Raw genomic sequence first — 11012 nt, 5'->3', positions numbered from 1 at the left:
CTTTTTCTTCTTAGATACCATATTTAGAAGAATATAAGCAAGCAACTGTCACATTTAAATATCACAATAACTATAGAAACAAACCCTATATGAGTGCAATTAAGGGGAAACTTTTCAAAACAGAGGGAGTAATTAAGTAGAAAATGTGTAGTTAAATCCACACAAAAAAGTTGGATGGAAAGATCCTTCCCAAACAGAAGAACACCAAACATAAAAGGAAAGGGGAGGGAAGGAAACTTAGCATAGGCAGAAATTACCATATTTACTGAATAGAAGGCCAGTTTGGCTCTGGAAAACTTTTTCTTTTCTCTTCCCAAAGAGAATGGCCACACGCCAATAGATACAGGCCTAAAATAGAGTATATACCATGGTAACCATAGTAATGAGTAGATGGAACTAAAAAAAGCTGGTCTTGGGTGAGCAGATGTTCAGTCAAAGCAAGAATGAAAACATGAACTGCATTTCACAACCACCATTTTATCTACATACAGTAGGACAGTGTTCTATGAGCCTGTGGGAGAAATGTGCCTAAGGAGGAGGAACCAGAATGCCAAGAAGGCCTTGTCATCTATACAGGCACACAAACTAGGGGTTCTACTAGGAGAATGCATTAGACAGAAACATCCCCAAGTAGGCCTATGAAAGGATGATAAATGTTACGTTTATATATGTGTACACACACACACGTACTAAGTAGTGTGTCTTGCAGTCTTGTAAAATAGTCTGCCCACATTAAAATAAAAAAAAAATTATTTACCATCACAGTTTTCTTCTTTACCTTCTAAATCTAGCTTAGGTTAGGAAAGCCTAACCGAAATACAGTTTTTCCAAAAGTAGCACATTTGTTACCTATGTTATGCCAATATTTCTCTAGACATAAAGCTATCTTTGCTACAGAGTTGGATCAGTGTTGTGGTTAGAAACCAGGAAGGCTATGCAGACTTCCTGAGTTTTAATTCTGGCTCACCAGGTGACTTAGGACAAGTAACTTAACACTTCTGAAGTCAGTTAAACCCACTTACAAAAGAGGATAAAATCATGCCACTTTCCAGCACTGATATGTGGGTTAACCTAAAGAAATTGAAGGTGACTGGCACATAGTTAGCATTGATAACTAATTCAATGCATTATTTTTATACCAAATGTGATTAAATCCCGACACGGCTATTAAGAAAAATACTGAAACTATGCTTTATTTTACCTAGCACATTTTTGTTGACACGTGTGCACAAACACAAAAAATACACAGACCCATGCCCACATCTATATTTTCCCTTAAAACAGGCATTTCAAGAGAAAACAAAGAAATCATACTCAAAGAAGACAGGTAGCTTTCATCTTATCTCCCCAAATGCTAGTTGGGCAGTACTCCATTGTGTGCCCTACCAAGCCACACTCAGCTGGCAGTGTTTCAAAACCATAACCTAGGTCACAGATGAGTGAGGCTGAGGAACACAGAGTCATAATTAACTCAAGATTAAAGTTCACTGAGGAATGGATTCAAATTCAATTTAATATAAAAAGGCCGTACGCCTGGGTGGCTCAGTCAGTTAAGCATCTGCCTTTGGTTTAGGTCATGATCCCAGGGTCCCAGGATTATGCTCTCTTTCTCCCTCTCTGACAAATAAATAAATAAAATCTTTTAAAAAATATAAAAAGGCTTTGGAGGGAGGGATCATCATGTTGAGATCTAGATGAAGCAAGCTGACATTCTTGATCCTTGGAATCCCCTTGATAAAGAATCTCCCTAGATCCTTAAATACCTGTGCAGCTGGGGGTTGAGCGGTTGAGGTCATGCTTCTCACTACATTTAGTGTGGGAAAGGAGGGTTGGCACATGTTCACCCTGATCTACATGTAGCCCCAAAGCACTTCCAAGGGAGAAACAACAACAAAAAAGCACACAAAACTGCCTAGCAAGTGATGTTTCCCGTCAAGGAATTTCGGGAAGGAGTGAGATCTCTGAGAGAACATTTCAAACAGAAGTCAAATGATGAACCTACTATTGAGGAATACTGAATCTCACCAAAGAGCTAACAAATGCTTTATTTACAAAGATGTTCATCACAATGTTTGACATACATATGGAAACAGTGGAAAATGCTCTACGTATCCCAATGGTGGGTAAGTGATTAAGTAAAGACAGAGTAAAAGACATCCATTAAGAAAGCTATAGTGACACGAATCTGTTCATTTTAACTATAATTTAGGTGGATGAGAAAGTTAAACTATAAATAATTATTTAGAATTATGTTCTCTGCCCAAACTTTAACATTGTGCCTCTTTTGCATTAGAACAGGTAATAAGAACTGATCGTTAAAATGCTAATATTCTTTATATCTTATACATGGAAACTATGATACCCAACAGTTTAAACACATTTTAGCCTCACCTCACATTTAAGTTACTCTTAGACTTCACTTATTTCTAACTCCAGAATTATTCCTTTGCCTCTAATGATGGATGTTTGAAGAAATGGGAAGTTTCAGCACAGAGATTGGGCATAAATGAATGTAACAGCACTAAATGGCAGAGATGGGAATTCACTTGCCTAAATCCACAATAAAAGATCTTTAAGTGCCAGTTTCTATAGTCACATGGACCTTCCTGACAGTGGTTATTCAACTAAATAAAGTTAGTTAGAAGCTGAAAACATGTAAAAGCAATGAAAAAATGTCCAGTTTTCTAACATTCTTAAAAAGAAAAGGAAAAAAAAGGTAAAGTATTAACTGAATTTATTTTAATATTTAAGAAAAAGAAAACTGCAGGGTCGAAGCTAGTTTTTAAAAATTAAAAGAAAAATATGTTTTAAGTTACTTTTATCAGATGAATTTGCTCTTTGTTTTTATATGGTATGACTCAGATGTCTGTGGTAGGTTCCATTTTCCATGTTGGCATATATAGCACATATATTGGGTCCCTAGCAGCAATCTGGCACCAGGGATTGCTTTAGACTTTTCAGGAATTAACTGTTCACATGGTACTCCCTTGGAAAATTACAAATCAGAGGGCAGGAACAAACTGAACCAATGTCATTGCACTCTTATTTGGTGTGGGTTTGTGTGTTGAAAGAATATATAATCCTAACAAAAGTAGATGATTTGGCTACTGATGGAGGGACAATCAGGGAGCTCACTCTCCCTGCAAGGTCAATTAGAGAGCACTGGTGCAATTTCCCTCCTGTCTAATGGCCTTAATATAACCACATATTCTTATTATTGCTCTAAGTTATTGAACATATGTAATCTGTGTATCTGCCTTTGTGGGTCCTTTCAATAGTTCTACTTAAGGCAGCTGCACTTGAAGCTTAAGGGTCTGCAGCTGTTAGAGGCTATATGAGGAACGTGAGGGTTTGGCATGCGTTTTCATAGTTCCTACTGTGTAGAACTCTGGCAAGAACTGTGGAAAGGGTATGGCGACTTAAAGAATGTTTGAAAAACTTTTCCCCATAGTTGTGGCTCTGAGCACATGAGGTATGGAATTGAAGATTATAAGGGTGGTTATTTTGATTGGAGCATTTGGGTCCACTCTTACAGCTAACATGGCAAAACATTCTGAGACTTTGCTTAAGTTTTGGTCTTTCTTTGATACGTACAACAAAGAGAAGAATGTTGTGAAGTAGGTGTGAAGAGTGTTTTATTTTCTCAATTTATACAGCAGTTTAAAAACCTTAACATGACCATTTTCACTGACAGCATCTTTAAAGAGCTTATTAATGCTAGTATTCCTGAAAAAAGTTTCAACTTCCATAGAAGAATCACTTTACCACATGCCTTATATTGGGGAAAGAAATAATTCTAGGACTCAAATAGTCGCTTAGGATATTTGAAGTCATTTCTGTGAGAGAAATAAAAAGCAGGGAGGACTAAAAAAAATCATTTTATCTATCTCTTTATTTATTTTAGATTTTATTTTTAAGTAATCTCTGCACCCAAAATCAAAAGTTGCATGCTCCACCAACTGAGCCAGCCAGGCACCCCCTTCAAAAATCACTTTAGAAAGAAAGTTCAACAGATTTAAATTCTGTCCAGGAAACATATTTTCAAAAATTACCATGATGAGATAATGATATTTATTTTCAGATTATTTAAATCTTACAAAGAAAAAGAAATAATTTGATATATCTATAATTCCTAGACATGAGATTTTTAAAGTAAATCATTTAAGTGACTATTTAATTGAACATTTATATGAGTATAATTTAAAAATTTGAGAAAGTGACATTTTTCTAAATACTTAAAAATATGTTAAAATGTATTAATACTCCAGTGAGATCTTCATTCCTTGACTGAGAATAACATTTGTGATTGACATTTATTAACTCTAGCAAGGATATATGCTAACTGGAACATTCAGTTTGCAAACCAAAGAATTACATTAAATTCAACATGGATTTATCTAGATGGATTTAGAAGGATACACAGAACATATATTAGGAAGATTTGTGTCAGGTCAACTAGAATATTAATAAATTTATAATTGTTTCAGGATTTCTGATGAAAATGTATCACAATCATTCATACATATGGAGTATATTATATATACACACACACACATAATACATATGTATATACACACACATATACATATTTGGAGTAAAGATTTCAATTTTTTACTGACAGTTGAATGATGCATAAAAACTAGTCACATTTGTTTTTAAGACATCTTTTATACAATATTTTGTAATGTAAAAGGGAAATTAGAATTCTTATGAGAGTCAAAATTTCTTAACCTTTGCAATGGTTATATCTCCATATGTAAATTAAAACAGAGAAGTGAAGCAGTTTCAAAAGAATAAAAGGATCTTGAAAAAACAGGCCTTGGAACTTATTTTGGAATAATCTCATAGGTCAAGTCTCTATTTCACTTCACGTAGACATGAATTGCTGCAATATCAACCATATGAGAAGCACATATACTCCATGCTCCCTGTGGTTAACAAGACCGTGTCTCTAACTGTAATATATTCATCCAGCGCCCATTTATTAAGCAATTCCTAAGTATGCAATATCAGAGATTTCAATATTGCTTTCAATACCTTTGTTTTATCAATCTTCAAAAACTACTTCAAGGCAAAATTAGGCCTCTTGCTTTCTTAGAAAATACCACTTAAATTTCAAGTCTTTAGAGATCATTTCTTCTGACTCAAAAAGTATAAATCAGGTTGCCAACATTCTAATAACTCTTACACTATTTCTCGAATCTAGCTCCTTTAAACCTAGGAGTCATTCTTCCCTCTTCCTAATCCCACATTCATTACATCAGCAGGTCCTGCAGGTAATGCATTCTGATTAGCATCTCAAACTTGGATGGCTGGAATATCATCCTTCTTCTCCTGTTAACTCTAGCTGCCCTTCAATGTGGTCTGCACAATGCTTGCCACTAAAGTGATTTTTAAAATTACAATTCTGATCATGTTATCTACACACTCCAGCTCATCTCCCCTTTACGGATTTAAACATAGAAATATAACTCCAGAATTTTATGTCCCTCACACCTTAGAATCTTTGTTCACGACACATCTCCTGCCTTTTACTCCCAAACAAATTAATTTCTACTCTTCTTCACATGTCATCTTATGATTTACCACCTCAAGGAAGCCTTTCCCAAACTCTCAAATCAGAGTCATTTATTCTTTGCTACTACAGAAACTTTTTTCTTTTCTTTGGAATATGTAAGTTATTTAAAATCTATATTGTGAATGCCATGAGCACAAGGACCTTGTCTGTTTGAATAAATTGAATGGAAAATTATGAAAATTTTAGAAACTCAGAAAGAGCATAGGCCTTCAAATTTTATTTTTCAACTACATAAATATTTCAGGGAAAATAAGATATATTCAATTATAGGCATAAAGAAACTCTCGGACACATATATGTATATATTATGTGTGTAGATACACACAATTTAATAATTCTCAATAGACTTATCTCAATTGCAAATTTTCTGCATCTCCTAAATGAACACACAATCTAGTAAGTTGGTAAATATGGTAATAAATAATTAGTTACTAATATAATTCTTACAACTAGGGAATGAGCATTCAGTAATGAGCGTGCAAAGGAAGAAAATAGTAATTCTGCCTGTCAAAAGCGAGCAAGAAATTACAGAGAATTTTTGGTTTTGAATCAGACCTTGAATGATGCCAAGAATTTTAGAAGAAACAAGAATAACAAAAACTCTATGCACAGTGGGAATTATATGAGCAAAATTATTGCCTCGTGATTGTGCTTAGTAAGTTTTTTTGAAACTCTAAGTAGCTAATTGTTAATAGATAATAAAAACAACAAGTACTTAATGAGCACTTACCAAGTGCCAGACATCATGTATTATATGCCTTGAAATGTACGTTCTCACTTAATTGTCATAAAGATGTGATGTAACTACCTAAATTCATTTATGTAAGTACACAAACTGAGGATTAGGGTATTTTAGTAAATTTTGCATGAATGTATAGCTAAAAAATTAAAACGTCTGACTTCTAGAGCCTATAACCTTAACCACCAGATTATACTACTCTTGAGGAATAGAAGTAGAGTGAGACAAAACTGGAATTATAAACTTTAGTTACATCATGATGGGTATTGGATACCATGTGTAAGACTTTCGGCTTCCTCCAGGTAATGAAAAACACTGGAAGGTCTGTAAGCAGGGGGATTATAAGAACCACTCTCATTTTTAGAAAGACTTCTATGGCAGACAATATGGAAATTTAATGAAGTTAGATCGATTAAATTGCCTATGACTGAATAAAATTGCCTTTAAGTGAGGTAGGTCACTAGAATACTTAAAAGTAATTTAATTCAGCCTTACTCAAACTAAATACTCTAGAGTGATTATTGAATACTACTTCATCCTCTGCCAAATAGTGATTCTCTAAGGAAACACTTGTCTGGTGAGGAGGGAGCTGATGTGCTTATGGGAACATCCAAGTGGAGATGTCATTAAAAAAATTAACAACGTGAATCATGAGAGGAGGAGTCACTCAGGATATAAATAGAAAATTAAGGATCTTCCCATTGAAATTATTTAAAGAAGGAAGCAATCTATGAACTCATTAATAGCAAAAGGCTCCTTAGAATATTTTAGAATATGGATATTCTTGGCATTGCATTTTCTCAAATGGAAATATCTGTCAATCCACTCAATATGGATTTTTTTTTAACAATACTTCCAATATTATGGAAGTTAAAGATTAATGTTTCTAGAAAATGTGGAATAACAGGAGACAGATTTACCCTTCTGCCTTAAACAATTAGGAAACACATACACACACACAAAATAAATAGAATCATGGTTTGAAGACACCGGACAACAGGTAGTGCAGGACTGTGGTCTTTCAGACAAAAGAAATTATCAAAGTAAGCCCTGCAATTACATCAACGTATTGCTTAGGAACAGTATACAGACTCCAGTGTGGAGACAGGGAGAAGACCCAGGCATAGAACGAGACTCTTACTCAGTTGATAAAGAGAACCAAGTTTTGAAAGGCCAAGGCAGTTAGATTTTTCTGGTCGGAGGCCTGGAGACGGGAAATCTACACAGAGGAAGAGACAGACCTCGTTATATCTGCAAAGGAGTCTCCAAGTTTTTGGCTGACTGCTGATCTACTCATGTGTGAAAGTAGACTACCATAGGAAGGAGAAAGAACCGATTAAAAACTAATAAATAGGCAGAAAAATGTCCGTAGCTAATTTAGACTACCTGAAAAATAAAAACCTCTGCTCTTTGAAGGACACTGTTAAGAAAACTAAAAGGCAAAGAACACACTGGGGAGGAATATTTTCGAAACGTGTAACTGAAAAAGAACTTGTATCCAGAATACATAAAGAACCACAACTCAATAATAAGATAAACAACTCTAAGCAATATGGGCAATATGTGCATAGAGATTTTACCAAGTTATAAACAAATGGCAAATAAGCACAAGAAAAGAAGCTCACAGCATTATTAGTCATTACAGAAAAGCATATTATGTATATACAGATACAGACACAGACATAGATATATAGATAACCGTGATACTATGAGATACCACTACATACTCTACTTAGTGGCCACCATTAAAAATACTGATAACACCAACTATGAATGAGGATGTAGAATTCTCATGACTTATTTGTAAGAATGCAAAATTATATAGCTACTTTAGAAAACAGGTTAGTAGTTTCTCATAAAGTTAAAACATCACTTTACCACACAACCTAATAGTCTAAGTGCTAGGAATTTATTCAAAAAGAAATGAAAACATACAACTACCCGAAGCTGTGTATTCAAAACTCCTAGTAGATTTATTCTTAATAGGCAAAAAGTAAAAAACAAAACCAATTTCCATCAACAGGCAATTAGATCAATAAATTTTAGTATATCCATGCAATGGAAAACTAGTTAGTAATAGAAAGGAAAAGACGACAGACCTGCAACACCAAGAATGATTCTTAAAAGCATTTTCTAAGTAAAAGAAGCCATCCACAATAGAACAGATTCTTTATGGTATCATTCTTAGGAAATCCTAGAAAATGCAAAGCTTTAGATTCCTAAAGCAGATAAGTGGTTTGCCAGTGGCCAGAGGTGAAATGAGGAAACTGACTGCCAAGGGGTATAAGGGAACTTTGAGAATGACGGAAATGTTCCAAAGCATGATTGTGGTGGTAGGGTGATGACTGGGTATGTCTGCCAAAACTCATCAAATTTAGAGGTGCTTGGCTGGCTCAGCTGGTAGAGCATGTAACTCTTGATCTCAGGGTTTTGAGTTGGAGCCCCACATTGGGCTTAGACTTGACTTTAAAAAAAACTCATCAAATTTATACTTACACTTACATTAGACCTCAATAATGGTAATTGAAAAACTCATATGGCTGCTGACAGTAGGAGACACTGAGTGTTTGTAGAGCAGGACAAATATGGGAACTCTGTACTTCCCACTTAATTTTTCTGTGAACCCAAGATAGCTCTAAATAAAATCTATTTTTTGAAAAGTCAACAAAAAATACTGATCAAGTTGAATTTCACCACAAAACACATTAACATGGCTTTGCTAAAAAGTCTTAACATTTTAGTATTATGAAAGAAGTAAATAAAATTTACAGAATTTTTACTTAAGAGGGGTAGTTTTGTGGGACTATTATACATGAGAGAAAATACTAAATATTTGTTGACATGTATTTCAAGTTAAGATTCGTTTTTCCACATAGATTACAAAATGCAAATTCATTCAGCATTAGCTGGGATTTCTGTCTCCCTCCTTGGCTAAGGAAATCATTTCTTTAAAAATGATAATTTAAAATTTCTGTAGGTATATTTTGATTACTTTCATCAAATCATAAAAACATCAGAATGAATCTCATGGTTATAATGCTGAGTTAAAAGCCAGACTCCAAAGGTACATGTTGTATGTTTCCATTTTATACGAATTTCAAAAAAAAGGAAAAAGTTTCTATAGTGATAAAGAATGGTGGTTTTACCTGGGAGACTATTGTCTGGAAAATGGCATGAGGGAACCCTCTATTAATCTAAGTGGTGGTTCCCTGTGTGTGTGTGTGTGTGTGTGTGTATCATGTTATATAATTCATCAAGTTATAGAGTTAAGAGTTGTTCAATTAATCCATGTGTTCTGTACTTAAATTTTGAGGTAATTTTTTCCCATATCAGACTTATATGATCTACTTAATATTTTTCTGGAAGGCTATTCATTCCCCTGGCCTCTTCTTCATTTATTCCCTTATAGCTTCCACTCTTCCTTTTTTCCTCCCTCTACCATTTTCATCTTTCCTTCCTATCTCCCCTCTTTTTCTCAACAAATATACTTAAACCCTTACAATATCCCAAAATATGTTGGGTGCTAGGGATTCAAGTGAACTGTACAACTATGCATGCTCCTGCTTTCATGAAGATTAAATTCTAAGAAAGGCAACCTATATTAGTTTAAAAAAAACCCACTCAAATAAATTGAAGAATGATAAATTGCTCTATATACGTATAACGTGCAGAGTTGAAGCAGGCAGTAAGGTCAGAAAAGGTTTTCCTGAGTAAGTGAACAGAGGAGATAAAGAGGGAGGAAGACATTGGCTGCAGAGCGTACGTCACCTGGAAGGACACTATAGCTAGAGGAAATCGTCCCTCTGTCCCTCTTCCGGCTCTACAAGAGCAATATTTTTTTGTTTACCCATGGTTCCCATATTAATAATCCTGACAATGTATTTCTACACCTGACCTTACCTAGGATCATAAGAGCATTGGACTTTATTGATATTTTCTCATAGAATGTGTACCAGGTCCTCTTTTCTATTTTCACTGCAATCTCCAGGCATTCTCATGTGTATCTATGACTTGAATAAATAACTGTTCAGAGGTTTCTTAACATGCTATCTCCAGTCCAGACAGCTCCTTTGAGCTCCACATTTGTATCTCTGTCTGCCGTTCTGATATCTCCAGGGTGTATCAATATATCCTAATAGGAAATAACATTCTTATTGCCCTGAATCTGCCCCAACTGACCAACTCTAGTGTTCCCTATTTCACCGTTACATCTGTTTTGTTGCACAAGCCAGAAACGTAGACATTAACCTTGACATATTTTTGTTATTCATGTTCCACATCCATATATTTCCCTGACCTTTCTGTTGATCTATGTCAATCCCTACTGCATTGATCACTAAAACGTTCCTCATACAACCCATATTTCCCCTTTTCATTCACACAGTCCTTGTTCATACTGCATCATCTCCTTCACTATGCCCAAATGTACTCTCCAAGAACTTCTTATAGTGCCTGATATATAATAGGGCCGGAACAAGCACTTTGCAGGGAGTGGAGACTGAGATAGTAGGATCCTTTTAAAAATACATAAAGCAGTAACTTTCCACTGAAAGCAATCACTACATCTAAAATATACATTTAATCCTACGGAAGTTTTATGTGTTTGGTAACTTCATTTTTTAAAAACTGCAAAAAATATATTCTTTGTGATTGGACATGTACACCATGAAAATCATAAGCTAATGACCTCCGTTA

This window comes from Ursus maritimus, unplaced genomic scaffold (assembly GCF_017311325.1).
Source record: "Ursus maritimus isolate PB19 unplaced genomic scaffold, ASM1731132v1 scaffold_3, whole genome shotgun sequence".
NCBI lineage: Eukaryota > Metazoa > Chordata > Mammalia > Carnivora > Ursidae > Ursus > Ursus maritimus.
This window is presented reverse-complemented; position numbering follows the sequence as displayed.